Source organism: Apium graveolens, chromosome 7, assembly GCF_009905375.1.
Source record: "Apium graveolens cultivar Ventura chromosome 7, ASM990537v1, whole genome shotgun sequence".
NCBI lineage: Eukaryota > Viridiplantae > Streptophyta > Magnoliopsida > Apiales > Apiaceae > Apium > Apium graveolens.
In genome coordinates, this window is record NC_133653.1 from 157,215,034 (window position 1) to 157,234,399 (window position 19,366).

At 37.8% G+C, this 19,366-nt stretch overlaps 1 non-coding gene across 1 annotated transcript; it reads left to right on the plus strand.

Annotated features, from left to right (window-relative positions):
* Nucleotides 1-2,247: 2,247 nt before the first annotated feature.
* LOC141676040 (small nucleolar RNA R71) lies at nt 2,248-2,354 on the plus strand. The gene has a single exon (XR_012556652.1). It is a non-coding gene; the product is annotated as a small nucleolar RNA R71 (small nucleolar RNA).
* Nucleotides 2,355-19,366: the final 17,012 nt, after the last annotated feature.

Consider the following 19,366-nt stretch of genomic DNA (forward strand, 5'->3'; position numbering starts at 1 on the left):
AGTAGGAATGAGATCATTCTTCTCATTAGCAACGACTGTGATACCTCCTTTCTTTAGTACACACTGAACTGGACTCACCCAGGAACTGTCAGAAATGGGATAGATGATCCCTGCATCCAGTCACTTAAGAATTTCATTCTTCACGACTTCCTTCATGATAGGATTTAGTCTTTTTTGTTGCTCAATAGTAGGCTTGCTACCTTCTTCTAGCAGAATTTTATGCATATAATAAAAAGGGCTGATTTCCTTAATATCTACTATCGTCCATCCATTCACCGATTTGAATTCTCTCAGAATTCTCAAGAGTTTTTCCTCGTCGCTACCTGAAAGGTCAAATGCAATAATAACAGGCAAAGTAGATGCATCACCTAAAAAAGCACACCTTAAGTGTTCAGGTAAAGGTTTAAGCTCCAGTGTAGGAGCTTCCTCAAAAGATGGCTTGAGGCGCTTAGGAGATTTGTTCAGCTCTTTCATTCCAAGAGATTGAAAAGGCATATCCATTTTCCTCTTCCAGGGAGAAGCATTCAGATATTGTAACTGCTCATCCCCTTCATCATCTTCACTATCGGAATTCCCCAACAAGGCCTTTTCTAAGGCATAAGACCTTAGCAATTGATCAAGTTCTGAAGTAACCACAGAATCAACCAACTCCACCATTAAGCACTCCTCATTTTACGTAGGGTACCTCATCATATTAAACACATTAAAAGTGACATCCTGATCCAACACTCGCATGGTGAGCTCACCTTTCTGCATATCAATCAAGGTTCGGTCAGTCGCCAAGAAAGGTCTTCCCAAGATTATGGGAATCTTCTTATCCTCCTCGAAATCAAGAATTAGAAAATCAGCAGGAAAGATGAGTTTATCCACCTTGACCAAAACATCCTCAACAATGTCTCGTGGATAAGTAATAAAATGATCGGCCAACTACAAAGTCATATAAGTAGGCTTTGGATCCGATAAGTCCAACTTCTTGAAGATTGACAAAGGCATCAGATTGATGCTAGCCCCCAAGTCACATAAGCATTTGTCAAATGACACATTTCCAATGGTGCATGGAATAGTGAAGCTTCCAGGATCTTTAAGCTTCAGAGGCAACTTCTGTTGCAGCACAACACTGCGTTCCTCCGTGAGAGCAACGGTCTCTAAGTCATCAAGCTTCACCTTTAGAGAGAGAATACCTTTCATAAACTTCGCATAACTAGGCATTTGTTAAAGAGTTCAGCGAAAGGTATGTTGATGTGAAGTTTCTTGAACACCTCCAGAAACTTCTCAAACTATTTATCCAACTTTTTCTTCTGCAGCCTCTTAGGAAAAAGAGGTGGAGGATAGATCTGTTTCTCCCCTATATTACCCTCAGGAGGAGTGTGCTCAACAGTAGTCTTCCTTGGTTCCACTTATGCTTCCTTCTGCACTTCTTCTTCTTCAGCCTCAACTTCAGATTCTGGATTCTTAGCTTTTTCAGGATTTGCAACCTTACCAGACCTCAATGTAATTTCCTTAACATGCTCCTTAGCTTCCTTCTTGCCTGGCACTTCAATATCTCTTGGAAGCGTGCCAGGTTGACGATTCAGTAATGCATTAGCAATCTGCCCCATATGATTCTCCAAGGTCTTGATAGACATAGCTTGGCTCTTGCACATGAGACTCAACTCCTCCAATTCAGATTTTTCATTAGCTTGCGGTAACTGCTGAAGTTGAAGTTGTTGCCTAGGGGCATATTGCAGTTGTTGAAAACCAGGAGGGTTATACTGTTTTGCTGTGTATGGATGATAAGGTTGTTGCACCGCATTCTGATTGTTGCTCCAGCTGAAGTTATGATGCTTTCGGTTATTGGGATGATAAGTGGCTGGAGCTTGCTATTATGATCTCTGAAAGTTGCTCACAAGTTGAGCTGATTCGCTAGAAATAACACACTGCTCATTTTCATGTTCCCCCGCACAAAGTTTACAAACACTAGTGATTTTATTAACTCCATAATTAGCCAAAGAGTCCACTTTTATCGTCAAAGATTGAAGTTGAGCAGCTATAGCAGTAGCTATATCTACTTCCAGAATTCCTGCTACCTTGATTTGCAACATTCTTTGTATAGGATTCTGGTATTCATTTGTTGTCATGAGCTCAATCAACTCATAAGCTTCATTATAGCTTTTGGCCCATAAGGCTCCACCAGATGCTGCATCGAGCATAGGTCTAGACTGAGCGCCCAAACCATTATGGAAATAGTTTATAATTATCCAATCAAGCATGCCATGGTGTAGGCACTTCCTCAGCATCTCCTTATATCGATCCCAAGCCTCACACGGAGATTCTCCAGTTTGCTGTGCAAATTGAGTAAGAGCATTCCTGATTGTAGCAGTCTTCGCCATAGGAAAGAATTAGTGAGAAACTTTTGAGCAAGATCCTCCCATTTGGTGATAGACCCTGGTGGTAGAGAATGTAACCAGCACTTTGCTTTATCCCTTGGAGAGAATGGGAAAAGTCTCAGCTTGATAGCATCTTCAGTCACCCCATTGAACTTGAAAGTGTCGCAGATCTCGATGAAAACCCTGATGTGAATGTTGGGGTCTTCTGTAGGAGAACTCCCAAACTGAACTGAGTTATGTATCATCTAAATCGTGCTCGACTTGATCTCAAAAGTGTTAGCCGAGATGGCTGGTCTGATGATGCTCGACTGAATATCATTGATCTTAGGCTAAGAATAGTCCATCAAAGTCTTAGGAATTTCTGCTTGATCTCCCATCACTATTAAAGCTGGTTCCTCGACTTTCTCTTCTTCTTCTACTTTCTCTTCATCCTCAAAAACTTCCCTTCCAATCACTACAACTTCCTCCTCGGCTTGATCCAGAGTTCTCTTACGAGCTCGCAAACGCGTATGCATACACACTCGCGAGAGTACCTAAAACACGACAAGAAAAAGAGTAGGTAAGTAACAATGTCCGAGTCAATGAACTCTAACGATCACCGATGAAAAACACATAAACTAAAAGTTAACACCGAGTCCCCGACAGCGGTGCCAAAAACTTGTTATTCGCTAAACACGCGCTAAAATTCACGCAAGTATATGCAATCGCAAGTAATATAGAATTATTTCTAGTTCGTTCCCACAGAGACTGGTTAGGTTAACTATGTGATTTATGCACTTATGCAACAATTATATGGCTATTATTCAATGCTAAGACGAATAACAATTTGGGTTTTGATTATACTACGATTAACTATTGAGAATTATTCTAGAGAATATTAACTAAGAGATTAAAGAGAGTTGAATAATATATAACACAAACATGGGATTCTAACTTCATTAAATACTTCATTTAATAGCCTTTTCGTACTTAACCTTAGCATGTAATGGTGATGAGACTAATCAGATAACACGAAACTGATAAACGCCAACTTTCATTGTACGCATACCATACTACCAGAAATCCACAAAAGAGATAGAAGCTGAATAGACACCAGTTATATTGAGACCCTATATGTCTATAGAATTTGACAACATAACGGTTTAATGCACAAGTTACCTGTCGTGATTACATGGGGCAAGTAAGATGGTTAAAATTACCTACGAATCATGCATAACAATAACACATGAACCTATACTAGCATGGCAAGTTCTAAATCCTTAAATTCACTTTCGCTTCATTAAAGATTAACAGCGCGGGCGCCCCGGTCTTCTGAAAAAATTGAAATTGCCTTCTTTTCTTGCTGCAATGAGCTGGTCTTCACGAGCCTTTATTCCTTGGACACCATCCTTACACCACATTAGCATCAAATCAATGCTAATTCACCTAAATTCCGGATTAATTCCTGAAATGCAAAACCACTAGAAAATACATTAAAACACCAAAAACTTGAGTACAAATACACCAATTTAAAACATTATGGAGCGTTATAAAATGTCATAAATGCCACTCAACACTTCCTAAACCTTTCAAAGCGTCACTGTAGGCTGAGGAAGACATATCTGAATTGTTATGAGGTAAACCTACCAAATCAAAAACGAAGACAAATATAAGCACAAGTACTTTACAAATAGATAATTTAAGTAACAAAGACAACAAAGTTCGGACCACAAACTACACACTTACATCATATCATGTTCATAGTTTTATGAATCATAAACGTATCCCGGGTAAGCTGAAACCCGAGACACTCACAAAAAGAAAAGACAAGCCGGATAGCGTCGCCCCGGAAAACAGCCTGAGGGAACCTAGTCCAGACTCCATCAGCAGCTATGTAAGGGAGATACTGCAGGTCCAGACCCCTCACCAAAATGAGCTCTCCATTCCAATGCTTCAATGAAGACTTCTGGATAACAGGCCTATAGGAGGACCTGTATCCGCACTCGGCAGGCCGGAACCTCAGCTCGTATAATGGGGCTTGGCTGGACTTGACCAAGCTAAAAATATGGTGCCAAAGCCTAAAGGTTGGTTGAACCTTGAACTGATTGCAACAGGCTATAAACCAACTCATCCACTTTTGCCATTCGGGGTTATCTGCATAGGAGAGAGATGGTACTCATACTTGCACAAGTTCTTCAGGAAGAGATGCCAATGCGGGTTCCATACGGACCTCAAGTGCTCCAGCTAGACCGTAAAAATCCATCAGCTGGTCTGTGATAGATTCTCTCTCCAGGCTCCGGCCACCTCCACTCAATCCGGGGATCCAGCTGAAATGTAGCCCGGATAGACGGATCTTGTGCTGCATGTTCCAAACAAGCAAACTAATCCTTCAACTGGTACGGTTCCTTGGCATCTATACTGCCAGCAAACCTCCTATCAAACTCGGCTTGATCATAAGGCCCCGGACTAATATTCAGCTGCCTCGCGTATCCGGACCTGATGCTCCTATAGTACCAACTATTTTCTATCTCATCACTCTTTGTGATAAAATAATTCGGCACGTCCACCTATAACCCTTCCGGAGTACATGGCACTTTCCTAGGGGATATCTTACCTATTATTAACTTTGTAATAGCATTGGCATTCGAAGTGGACGCCTTCCTACCCATTTCAACCCAGTCAGAATCAGTAGAAGAATCAGAATCAGACGGCCCCGGATAACAGGATATATACAGTCTGGCGCGAGCTTTAGTCTGGACCATGCCTAAAATAAATGAGATGGGTTAGTCTAAATCTATATGAATTATTTATCTTGCATCCTAGAATGGTTCGGACTACCCTATGTGCAATTTTAGTAAAATTACACACATCAAGTTCGGGGATGTGGACCTCAATATACAGAACACTCTCATACCTAACAACTATAAACCAAATAAACCTAGACCCGAAAGTCCGGACTACACTTACAATAAGCCATCAAAAACAGCCAAACTTAATCCGGACTCAAACTACAAAAAACTCATAACCCAAGGAAAACAAAAAACAAATAGCTAGAAGCCCGGACTAAATACCAAAGTCCAGACTCACCTAAAAACCCTAATTCCAGAAATGGGGTAAACCAAAATCAAAAACTAAAAACCAAACACAACAGATATATATACACTTATAGATACACATATTCAATCCCATAAACAAACAAGAACAAGATTAAACCAATACACAAAATCACAACAACAGAAGCAATAAACAATTGGTTGAAGAGAAAATGTAAAGAAAGTCACAAAGATAGAACGAGGAAGCTTACATGTGTAGAGAGTATGGAGAGTTTGGTGACGATTGACCAGCGGTTGCAGACCTTCGACAACTCCTGTGACAAACATCAAAAAAGCAATGAAAGAAGAAGAAGAAATTGAAAGAAAAATTGCAGAGAGGTGAAAACCAAAAGAATGAGAGGGGGAAGCCTTTTTATAGGTGGTATGAATACCAAGGGGCCAGGCCACGTGGCATAATCTCAGTCGCTCATCTAGAACGAATATATACACAATGATATTTATACACACAGTAATAACTGCAAGTAGTTATTACGACACGTCTTTTGAAAAAAGATAACTGTAATAAGTCAAAACATTAGGGGGAGAAATTCGAAGATGTTTCACCTTCCCGTCCAGACTTGGTAAATCAACACAATCCGGACTGGGAGGCAAGCAGAGCACAAATTCCTTTGAAACCATCAAACCTTAGTCTAGATTGGCTGAACTCAACACAATCCAGACTGGGGGCTGTTGGGAACCATGGACTTAGGGTGTTACTACGTTTTACGATAAAGATTACGAAAAGAGGATTACCTTGTTAATGGTTGATTCCACACTCTTCTATTGTATTCCCAAATTCCCTTGGGCGAAGTGTGGCCTCCATCTTCTCAAGTTATCATTTCTTCTTGCTCCTTGGTGGCTACAATATGTTTTCACACAATTCCAAGTAAGAAGAGAATAAGAATATATATAGGCTACAATAGGGACCATGGATAATTAGGTTGGGCCTTCTAATTAAATCTTGAGCCTAGCCCAATGTAATTAAATATTAATTCAATCCACTAAAGAATTAATATTTGCACTACGTTTCCTAATACTGTAATTTAATTAATTCGGTTCCAATATTATTTGCTTATTAAATTCCCCATGTTTAAAATATCATATGTCCATTAATTAAATAAATTACTGATAATTTATTTAATTAATATCTTTTATCCTTGATCATCCACTCAACCTTTATTTAATTATGCAAGAATAAATTCCACCTGTAGGGTTTCACATAATTAAATCTTTTTGAGCTTTCAAGGGGACATCATTAACCCGAATATTATCAGGACATGGATTCCTTCAATAAATAATATCCACCATGTATATAATTCCATCACCCAAAATATAATGATATAATTCAAAAGAATCATTTCATATATAATCAAAGCATGTAAATAATATACACGTGTCAATTACTATTTCCGGATTAAGAACCTAAGCATTAATAATAACATAGAATCTTAGTTCTCCTTCTTAATCAGTATTAAGGGAACAATTCTAAATTTGATCCTGTTCAATATACACAAAGTATACTAGTATTTTTTATTAGTCAATATAAACTAATCTAAATAATACTACAGCCATACCAGTGGATTGTCCAACACCACCTGTGCTGTGAACCTTATTATATTATATAACCGTATTTAACAATCTAATATTCTGTATCCCATTTGATACTAGATTGTTCACAATATATAATATTAGACAACATGTAAACATTCAAATGATTCTCAAATAAACTGGCCAGAAATAAATGTACATACTTCAAATAAATATTTTCAGTAAACAGTAACAATCTCCCACTTATACTCAAAATATTCTATGTGTATATCAGTGTTTATTTAATCCACTATTACATAAAAATCTATGTGTCCATCCATCTGACTCCTATCGCTTCCACATGTTTGTCAAAAACCTTGGTTGGCAAGCTCTTTGTGAAAGGATCTGCTCGGTTATCTTCTGATGATATGTGAGCCACAACTATATCCCCTCGCTTTACGATTCCTCGTATGAGATGATACTTACGTTCAATATGTTTAGCTGCTTTGTGGTCTCGCGGTTCCTTTGAATTAGCCACAGCACCAGTGTTATCACAATACACCGTCAAGCTCCTAGGAAAATTAGGTACCACATCTAAGTCCAAAAGGAAGTTCCTGAACCATACAGCCTCCTTGGCAGCCTCAGAGGCCGCCACGTACTCGGCCTCCATGGCGAAGTCTGCAATGCATTTCTGCTTTACACTCCTCCATATAACGGCTCCACCTCCCAAAGTAAAAACATATCCCGAGGTTGATTTCCTCTTATCCCTATCTGATTGGAAATCTGAATCAGTATATCCCAAAGGAAATAGATCCCGAGGCCTTGTAAATTAACATATACTCCTTAGTCCTTCTCAGGTACTTGAGTATAGTTTTTACTGCACTCCAATGTTCCTGACCTGGGTTCGAATGATATCTACTAACCATGCCTACAGCAAAGCAGATGTCAGGCCTCGTACATAACATAGCATACATTAAGCTTCCACATGCTGAAGTATAAGGAACTGCTTTCATGCTCTCTATATCCTTAGGTGTCGAAGGACACTGCTTCTTAGATAGAGCAACTCCATGCTTAAAAGGTAAAAAACCTTTCTTGGAGTTCTGCATGTTAAAACGAGCTAATACTTCATCAATGTAGGGCTCTTGAGATAAAGCCAACATCCTTTTCTTGCGATCCCTTATAACTTTGAACCCAAGGATGTATGCCGCTTCACCTAAGTCCTTCATGTCAAATTGTTTGAACAACCATGCCTTTACTGATGACAACATCTCAACATTGTTTCCAATGAGTAAAATATCATCTACATATAGTACTAGAAAAACCACTACATTACCTTCACTTCTCTTATACACGCACGATTCGCTTGGACTTTGATCAAATCCATATGACTGGACTGCCTGATCAAAACGAATATTCCAGTCTTTAGAAGCTTGTTTAAGTCCATAAATAGACCTCTTAAGCTTACATACCAGATGCTCTTGGCCTTCCTTAATGAATCATTTTGGTTGCTGCATATAGATGGTTTCTTCAAGACTTCCATTAAGAAAAGCTGTCTTGACATCCATTTGCCAAATCTCATAATCGAGATGAGCTGCTATAGATAAAAGAATACAGACTGACTTAAGCATGACTACCGGTGAAAAGGTTTCCTCATAATCGATACCTTCTTTCTGAGTATACCTTTTCGCAACAAGTCTTGCTTTCCAGGCTTTCACCTTTTTATCTAATCCCCTTTTTTTCTTGTAGATCCACTTACATCCAATAGGTTTTATACCTTTGGGTGGTTCCACGAGCTCCTAGACCTGATTAGAATACATTGATTCTATCTCAGATTCTATCGCCTTTTTCCAAAGATCTGCATCTTTGTCTTGTACTACCTCTTCGTATGTACGGGGATCATCATCATGTTCATCAGGGACCAAGTCTGAAGACTCTCCCAAAAACATGAATCTATCAGGCTGTTGAACAACCCTCCCACTACGACGAGGCACTGGTGCGGTATTAGTGACAGGTTGTACATTATGTTGTGGTTGTTCTACTTGTACTACAGCTTCATGGGTATTATTTGTCCCTCCCACTAGTTCCTCTAAAATGACACTACTCATGGGTTTGTGATTCATTATATAGTCCTCCTCCAAGAATCTTGCATTGGTGCTAACAATGACATCCCGATTCTTCGGACTATAAAATAAATATCCTTTCGTTCCCATGGGGTAGCCTACAAACAACCTTACTTCTGTACGAGATTCTAACTTAGTCGCGTTCTTGTTCAGCACATGTGCTGGACAACCCCATATTCGAATATGTCTTAGACTTGGTTTATCCCCGGTCCACAATTCTAAGGGGGTTTTAGAAACCGACTTAGAAGGTACTAAGTTCAGAAGATAAGCTGCTGTCTCTAAGGCATGTCCCCAAAATGACTTGGGTAAATCCGAATAACTCATCATCGATCTAACACTCTCTAAAAGAGTCTGGTTCCTTCTCTCTGCTACACCATTCTGCTGGGGTGTGCCTGGTGCAGTTTACTGGGATTCTATCCCATTTTCTGATAAATATTCCCTAAATTCTCCAAGCAAATATTCACCACCACGATCTGATCGTAGTGACTTGATACTTTTATTAAGTCGCTTCTCCGTTTTAGCTTTGTACTCTTTGAACTTATCAAAGCACTCAGACTTACGGTGCAACAAATAAACGTACCCATATCTAGAATAATCATCAATGAAAGTGACGAAATATTCATAACCACCTCTTGCTTGGATATTCATGGGTCCACATAAATCAGAGTGAACCAATTCTAACAGTTGTTTGGCTCTATTCCCTTTTGCCTTGAAAGGCCTATTAGTCATTTTACCTTCCAAGCAGGATTTACAAACTGGAAATGGCTCCACTGCCAATGAGCTTAAAGGCCCGTCTACTACCAGTCTTTGAATCCTCCTCAAGTTAATATGACCTAATCTCAAGTGCCAAAGATATGTTTGGTTCAAACTAGAAGGTTCCTTTCTTTTAGTAGAGTTAGAAGATGTGTTGTTCAATTCCCTAAATTGCAGTTGCAGTGCAGGTTGACTAGGATTAATTATATACAAATTGTCTTGCAATGTAGCAGAATATATAATTCGTTTATTCATTATAATAGAAACTTTACGATCCAAACAAACATTATAACCATCCAAAGCAAGTTTAGAAACCGAAATTAAATTCCTTCTAAAAGAAGGTACATAAAGACAATTGTTCAAAACCAAAATCCTATCAGAACCAAAAGATAAATGAATAACTCCTACTGCAACTACTGCTACTTTCGTAACATCTCCCATGAACACGTATATCTCACCATCTCTAAGCATTCTGGATAGTTGGAACCCCTGCATAGAATTACAAACATGATCAGTGGCTCCTGTATCTACACACCAAGTGCTCATAGATATAGCCGCTATAAATGTTTCTATAACTAGAGAAAGAGACATACCAGTATTGTTTGTCTTCTTAGGAAGAGGACAATCCTGTTTCCAGTGACCTGACTGTTTGCATCTGAAGCACTTTCCCTTTCACACCGCCATGAACTCCCACTGCCTTCACAGCTTTCTGTGTCTGAGCCTTTTTCTTCTTCTTAATACCTTTCGGCTTAGAGGAAGAACCTTTCTCAGCCACATTCACTTGAACACTCTGCTGAAATAATCCTTCAGCTGCCTGAAGTTCTGTCATCAGTTCCGCGAGACTATACTGCCTCTTGTTCATGTTGTAATTCAAGCGGAACTGCTCAAAACTCTTGGACAAGCTCATAAGGATAATGTCAATCTAGGTTTCCCCGTCAAGTTCAGCACCAAGGATCTCTATCTCATTCAGATGAGACATCATCTTGAGAACATGATCCCTTACAGGTGTGCCTTCAGCCATCTGAGTGTTCATTAAATCCTTCATGGCTACTTGCCTAGCAGCTCTATTCTAATCTCCAAAAAGTTCCTTGAGATTAAAGAGCATATCCGAAGCAGTGGCCATAGACTGATGCTGATGCTGCAAAACACCCGACATTGCTGCCAGAATGTAACATCGCGATATTTCATCAGCCTTAATCCACCATTTATAATACTTTTTCTCATCTTCGGGAGCATTAACAGCAGGTTGTTCAGGCTTGGGTTCATAAGTGCAAAACTTGTACTCCTCAACAGTCAACACAATGTCCAAATTTCGTTTCCATTCAATATAGTTAGGTCCGGTAAGTTTGTTATCCTTAAGTATGGTGAATAGTGGATTAAAACCCATTTTATCATGAGAATCATGCATAAAAACATCACATAAATAAGGGTGCATTAATTATTAAGATCTATTGATTCCTCTAACAATTATTAAAATTTAATGCACTAACATATAAACACCATAAGCTTCTGGTACGCCACGATGTGTGACATGTATACCACCTAATTTTGTTTAAATGTTACTTCGGTCCTATTACTAAACAATATGCCACGTTGGGGTGGACTATATTGTTTTTCATAGCTAAGTGTATACCATCATCAAATCTTAAATTGTTCGAAATCTATGGAACTTGGTACGCCACGATGGGTGGCGTGTATACCTTCCAATATTCGTAATTTTGCCTTGAATAGAATACTTCAATTTAATATTCATCAATGGTTTGATTTCCAGGTAGTGGAGGAGTCACATCGGTCTCGCTTAAAACCCACAGCCTTACAAGTTCGATGAACCCGTTTTTGACAAAATCGCCCCAAATCAGAAATAAAGAAAATCCGTATTTATTCCTTTCAAAATTTATTAATTTAAGAAGTTTGTTCTAGTAATTTCTATAACATTCTAGACACCATAAATTACATGCCACGATGGGTGACGTATATATAATTTATATTCGTCTTTATGTTAATTACCTACAACCAATAATGGAGACCATGGTATTTAATTTCATATTAATTCCCTCTCCCACTTAGAATTTTTTTTATTAAAATTGAGGAATTCTAAAATTAAATGGGGCCCTATGTTGTTATAATTATGTCTAATCATGCATTCAAAATACACACATAATTTTAGCAACATATAACATTTAATTAAAGCAATAAATAAAATTTATGTCCATGTCCTCCTAATTAAGTTAAACATGCAATTTTAAAAAAATTACACACATAATTAATGACACACATAATCAATAAATTAAAGAAATAATTAAAATTTAATGGAAAAAATTAAAATAAATTTTCCACTATTATGGCCCTTGAAAAAAAAATCCAGCTTTAAAAAAAAAATCTGCCCCAAGCACGCCCAGCAGCCCCAGCAGCCCCTGCTGCCGCCGCAGCCCCAGCAGTCCCAGCTGCCGCAGCGGCCCCAGCAGCCCCTTGTAATCGCACAACGGAACAAAAAACTATCGGAATTGATTTCCGATCGCACATAACTATTACAAAATACCCGGAACAATTACAAAAAAAATAGATCTAATACAAAACTAATTTTGTAAAATCTATTCTAACACGATCAACCCTCGTATAAATTACAACCACGATTAAACCACGTGGAAACCAAAACAAAAATTAACCACGATTAAACCACGTGGGATCCAAACACATAATTAAAATATACATGGCCATAATAGTGGATTAACAACCTGCATCAAAACCAATACAAGCAAAACACTATATACACGCATATATAATTACGACATGGACATTATATCATAAAACGAAGAACCCATTACCAGGCTCTTGATACCAATTGTTGGGAACCACGGACTTAGGGTGTTACTACGTTTTACGATAAAGATTACGAAAAGAGGATTACCTTGTTAAATGTTGATTCCATGCTCTTCTATTGTATTCCCAAATTCCCTTGAGTGAAGTGTGGCCTCCGTCTTCTCAAGTTATCCTCTCTTCTTGCTCCTTGGTGGCTATAATATGTTTTCACACAATTCCAAGCAAGAACAGAATAAGAATATATATAGGCTACAATAGGGACCATGGATAATTAGGTTGGGCCTTCTAATTACATCTTGAGCCTAGCCCAATGTAATTAAATATTAATTCAATCCACTAAAGAATTAATATATGCACTACCTTTCCTAATACCGTAATTTAATTAATTCGGTTCCAATATTATTTGCTTATTAAATTCCCCATGTTTAAAATATCATATGTCCATTAATTAAATAAATTACTGATAATTTATTTAATTAATATCTTTTATCCTTGATCATCCACTTAACCTTTATTTAATTATGCCAGAATAAATTCCACCTGCAGGGTTTCACATAATTAAATCTTTTTGAGCTTTCAAGGGGACATCATTAACCCGAATATTATCAGGACATGGATTCCTTCAATAAATAATATCCACCATATATATAATTCGATCACCCAAAATATAATGATATAATTCAAAAGAATTATTTCATATATAAATCAAAGCATGTAAATAATATACACGTGTCAATTACTATTTCCGGATTAAGAACCTAAGCATTAATAATAACATAGAATCTTAGTTCTCCTTCTTAATCAGTATTAAGGGAACAATTCTAAATTTGATCATGTTCAATATACACAAAGTATACTAGTATTATTTATTAGTCAATATAAACTAATCTAAATAATACTACAGCCATACCAGTGGATTGTCCAACACCACCTGTGCTGTGAACCTTATTATATTATATAACCGTATTTAACAATCTAATATTCTGTATCCCATTTGATACTAGATTGTTCACAATATATAATATTAGACAACATGTAAACATTCAAATGATTCTCAAATAAACTGGCCAGAAATAAATGTACATACTTCAAATAAATATTTTAAGTATACACTAACAGGGGCAAGCAAAGCTCAATTTCTTCTAAAGACATCAAACCTTAGTCTTGATTGGCTAACTCAACACAATCCGGATTAGGGGCAAGCAAAGCTCAAATTCTTCTAAAGACATCAAATATTAGTCCTGATTGCCTGAACTCAGCACAATATGAATTGGGCATAAGCAAAGCTCAAGTTCTTCTAAAGACAACCAACCTTAGTCCTCATTTGCAGAACTCAACACAATCCAGATCGAGGTCAAGCAAAGCTCAAATTCTTCTTAATATCAGACCTTAGTCCTGATTGGCTAAACTCAACACTATCCGGACTGTGGGGTAAACAAAGCTCAAATTCTTCTAAAGACATCAAACCTTAATCCTGATTGGCTGAACTTAACACAATCTGGACTAGGGACAAGCAAAGCTCAAATTTTTCTAAAGACATCAAACCTTAGTCTTGATTGGCTGAACTCAACACAATTCAGACCGGGGGACAAGCAAAGCTCAATTCTTCTAAAGACATCAGACTTTAGTCCTGATTGGCTGAACTCAGCACAATCCGGACTGGGGAAACCAGAGCTCAAATTCTTCAACATATACCAATCCTTAATCCTAATTGGCTGAACTCAATACAATCCAGACTAAGGGGCAACAAGAGCACAAATTCTTCTACTGATACCAATCCTTAGTCCCGATTGGCTGAACTCAGCACAAGCCGGAATGGGGGCAACCATAGCATAAATTTCTTCTAAAGACATCAAACCTTAGTCCTTATTGGCTAAACTCAATACAATCCGGACTAGGGGAAAGAAAAGTTCAATTTTTTCTAAAGACGTCAAACCTTAGACCAGATTGGCTAAACTCAACACAATCCGGACTAGGGGCAAGCAAAACTCAAATTCTTTTAAAGACATCAAACCTTAGTCTTGATTGGCTGAACTCAACACAATCCGGACTGGGGGTAAGCAAATCTCAAGTTCTTCTAAAGACAACCAACCATAGTCCTCATTAGCTGAACTCAACACAATCCGGACCGAGGGCAAGCAAAGCTCAAATTCTGCTAAATATCAGACCTTAGTCCTGATTGGCTGAACTTAACACAATCCGGACTGGGGGGAAACCAAAGCTCAAATTCTTTTAAAGACATCAAACCTTAGTCCTGATTAGCTGAACTCAGCACAATCTGGACTATGGGCAAGCAAAGCTCAAATTCTTCTAAAGACATCAAACCTTAATCCTGATTGGCTAAACTCAAAAAAATCTAGACTAGGGGCAAGCAAAGCTCTAATTCTTCTAAAGATATCAAACCTTAGTCCTGATTGGCTGAACTCAACACAATCCGGACTGGAGGACAAACAAAGCTCAAATTCTTCTAAAGACATCAGACTTTAGTCCTAATTGGCTGAACTCAGCACAATCCATACTGGGGGAAACCAGAGCTCAAATTCATCTACATATACCAATCCTTAATCCTGATTGGCTGAACTCGGCACAATCCGGACTGAGGGGAAACCAGAGCACAAATTCTTCTATAAACACCAATCCTTAGTCCCGATTGGCTGAACTCAGCACAATCCGGACTCGGTGCAACCGAAGCACAAATTCTTCTAAAAACATCAAACCTTAGTCCTGATTGGCTGAACTCAACACAATCCGGAATGTGGGTCAATCAGAGCTCAAATTCCCACAAAAACAACAACCTTACTCCCACATCCAGAAAATCTGCATAAGGGAGTGGGGGCACATGATAGTACATGTAGCTCCCAGAGGGACCAGGTCCGGACTCCTGACTCAGTCTAGTCCCGCACACTACTAGTCCAGACTAGCCTAGTCCCACAAGCCCAACCTTGGGAGGTCCCAGCATGTGAGGTACATGCCGAAAGGCATGATAGGGACAGCTGTCATTCATCAATCATGAGCATAATCAGGGCACGTGCGAGGAGATCCTTATAACATTTCTCAACCGCTCCTATCCCGGCACGTGTAAAGCATCTGCCCCATCCAGGTGTCCTCCGCTCCTAGAACCAACGACTACAATTGAAAGGTACTGTTGAGCAAGATTGAAGCTGTATGTATAACTCAACAATACTGGTTTGGATAACTCAACATAGAAAAAAGAATTTGAAATAATCTATGTTCCAGTAGGATCAATACAGATTGTTTATTGGGTATATGCACAAAAGGTTTTGTTAGCTGCAGTAAAGAAGACGTCAATAGTGATCCGTATGAAGTTCATTAATATGTTCAGACATCGGAAGAATAAGGTTAGAGTCATTCGAAGTAGTTATCAGAATCAGTGTGAAGACCTCAAGGATTCCTAGTGAAGTTGGTTATATTTGGTAGAACACTTAACAGTGCTTTGTACGGGTATAATATGAAGGCCTAAGAGCGGAACTAGTCATTTGTGAACTAGACCCGTGCACGAGACGTCAGTGATCCGTGAAAGGAAATTGAATATTATTTTTAGAAACACCGTTAAGTGGTTTATGTACTCGAGGAGTTTGGAAATATTTTGAGGTACAAAATCCCGGAGATTAGAATGCCTGAAGATACAGAGGAGTACAGCCTGAGGGTTTACAGGATTTATTTGTAAATCAATGACTGATTTTTTATTAAATGAATAAATGGAAATTAATTCATTTATTTAATGTATACTATATCATTATTGATTTTAAAATAAACAAATTGAAAATTGATTGTTTATTAAATGAATAAATGAAACTCAAAACATTTATTTATTTAATTTAATATCAATTTTTAATTTTTGAAAATTAAATTGAGGTTTGATTTTTAATTAAATAAATTAATGAATTCAAATTTATTTATTTATTTAATTAAATTAAAAAGCAAATATTTATTTATATTTATCCAAAAAAAATCTGTCAGCCTTGCATGCATGAAGTCCCGGATTTGATTTTCAAAAGAAACTGAAGTTGAAGCTTAAGAATTTGGCAGGTTGTTCAAAAGAAATAAAGAGAATGGCTGATCAATGTTTATGTACTGGATTTGTGTATTCAGTGTGGGACCCTCACCTGTGTACTCAAAGCAAACAAACAGAAACAAATTAAAAGAATTAGTAGACTTGTTCTGCCTCCTCCGCGGCAAATCATCTCGGGAATGACCAAGACGCGCGCCTCCTTTTCCTGTTTTTTCAAGCACGTGGTCGTCAAACTGCCCCCTGGCGCCTGTGATTTTCCCGAAGTGTACCTCCCTCATGAGCAACAGCTACATGTGCATGTAGTACAAATCTAATAAAACAAAAGAAACCAACCTATTGTTTTATTTGAACGAACTCAAAAAGAAAGCAACAACATTATTTGAGTCGCAGCTTAATTTCCTCAAGGCGCAGGTTGTAAAAATATATGAGGGTCGCAGGTTGCTAAAAGTAAATTCTAAAAATGAATTTGGCAGCTTCTTCTATGTGTCGTAAGTTGATGCTTCTGCATATATGTCGCAAGTTACTAAAAGAAAAAAGGGGTGCTTCCTATTTTATTTAGTCACAGGTTAGTGAAGCAGTCGCAGGTTGAAGGATAAAAATAAAGCGCAGGTTGACAAATTCTGAGTCGCCAGTTAATAGAATATTCTGGTCGCAAGTTGATTTATGCAAGCTATAAATTCAATTTGTATGGACTAAATTCAGCCCTATGTCCCTCTTCTCTCTCCACCCTACCAGTCTATATAATCAATCAGCAACAAATTAGATCTGTATCTCCTCCATTTTTATAAAGTGCAAAGCTCTTGAAGTTTTATCTCAGCATTCTTCAAAAGCTTCATTTTAAAGCCTTACAGACTTGTAGCACTCATTATTTAAAGATCCATTGATTGTATTTATTATCTTTTGATAAGAGCTTTAAATTCTTAGAGTGATAAATAGAACCCTAGATTAATAGTTATTGTTTTTGGTTCTCTCTATATTTGTTGCTCTGAAATTTGTATTTGGAGTTGTAAGCAACCTTTTACGGTTTAATTTCTTAATAAAAAGAATTATTCCTTGAATCTCCTTGTGTTTGTTTATTTCGTTTACGAGTTTTATTTTCCGCTACAATTAATTAACAAAAAACGAAGAACATACATTCACCCCCGTATGTACCTTTTGGACCTAACAATTACTATCAGAGCCTATTGATCGATATACAGATCATATTCGTAAGATTAGTAAGTTATGTGTTGTTTTGGTTATTACGGAGTCTGGGAGTGCTTTCGGTGTGTAGAACATATTTGGATTAATTTATGGTCGTAGTGTTCATGATTGTTGTGGATTGGTTGATTGATTGGTATTGGTGGATTTTGACTGTTTGGGTTATTGTATTTTGAGACGTTATATTGCAGAATTTTCGCATATTTGAAAGTATGAGCACTAGGACAGTTAATGGCATCAAGGTTCCTTCCTTCAGTAACGTCAGTGAAAACAACTATAAATTGTGAAAGAAAAAGATCACTCTATTTATTTCAGTAGTAAACCGTGATTACAAGGGATTTTTAGAGAGTGGTCCATTTGTACCAAAAAAAGACATTTCTATAACTACAGATTCAGACAGTAGAGTTCCTCAAGAGTTTATCCCAAAGGATTCGTCTGAATACACTGATAGGGATAAGGAATTAGTTTCTTTGGATGCAAGTCTTCGATCTATTTTAGTTGATTCAATGGATTCCAACATGCGTCATTGGATTAAGGATTGTGTTAGTGCTAAACACATGTGGGAAACCATTGAAGCTATTGTGGAGGGAACTGAAGACAAGAACATATTGAATTTTCTAATGTCTGAGTACAGGGAGTTTAAATCTCTTTCCGGTGAAAGTATCAAACAGTTGCTTGGAAGGTACACCCAACTTCTGGACGAAATGAGTACACTTGGGAAGAAATACTCGTAGAAACAGATAAACATAAAGTTTATTCTTACCTTTCCCAATCATTTGAAAAATAAAGTGTCATTCAACATAGAAGGATTAGATTTCAATACAATGTCATTGGATGAGCTTTATGACAAGTTGAAGACCTATGAAGCTGAGGAAAAGTAGAGAAATGTCAAACATGGGTCTTAGACAGTGAACAACAGGAACAAGACCATAAATGAATCAATATGTCCAGCAGCAGAGGAATACAGAACTCCTGAAGAAAATGTTGAAGGATCACTGACTTCGGAAGCTTCTACAAGTGGATCAAATCTGACTGGAAATGAAGAAGCTACAGATGACTATTATACTATGGAAGAACTAGAGAAATTAGAAGATCCAACTATGTTTGAGATGACTTCTAAATGTAGTGCAATTAAATTCAGAAGAAATTCCAAATATAAGGTTAAGTCTTTTAGTGGAGATAGTCAAGATCTTGAAGATGGAGAATCTACAGAGTCGGTATCCAGTGAATGCTGCAAGGAACAGTTGATTGGAGGAAGCACATATGAATTGTGTGATGGTGAAGATAAGGGACACTCTAACAGTAAACTGGAAGAGTCCACACAAGCAAATGAGAAAGAAGCTTTTCTGAGAAGGAATGAAGATGGACAAAAAAAGTATCAGGACAAAGAATTAGTCAGTGATGAAAAACACTGGAATGGTACAGATGTAGAGGAAGAAGAATGCAATGATCCAACATCAATGTAAACCTCTTCAT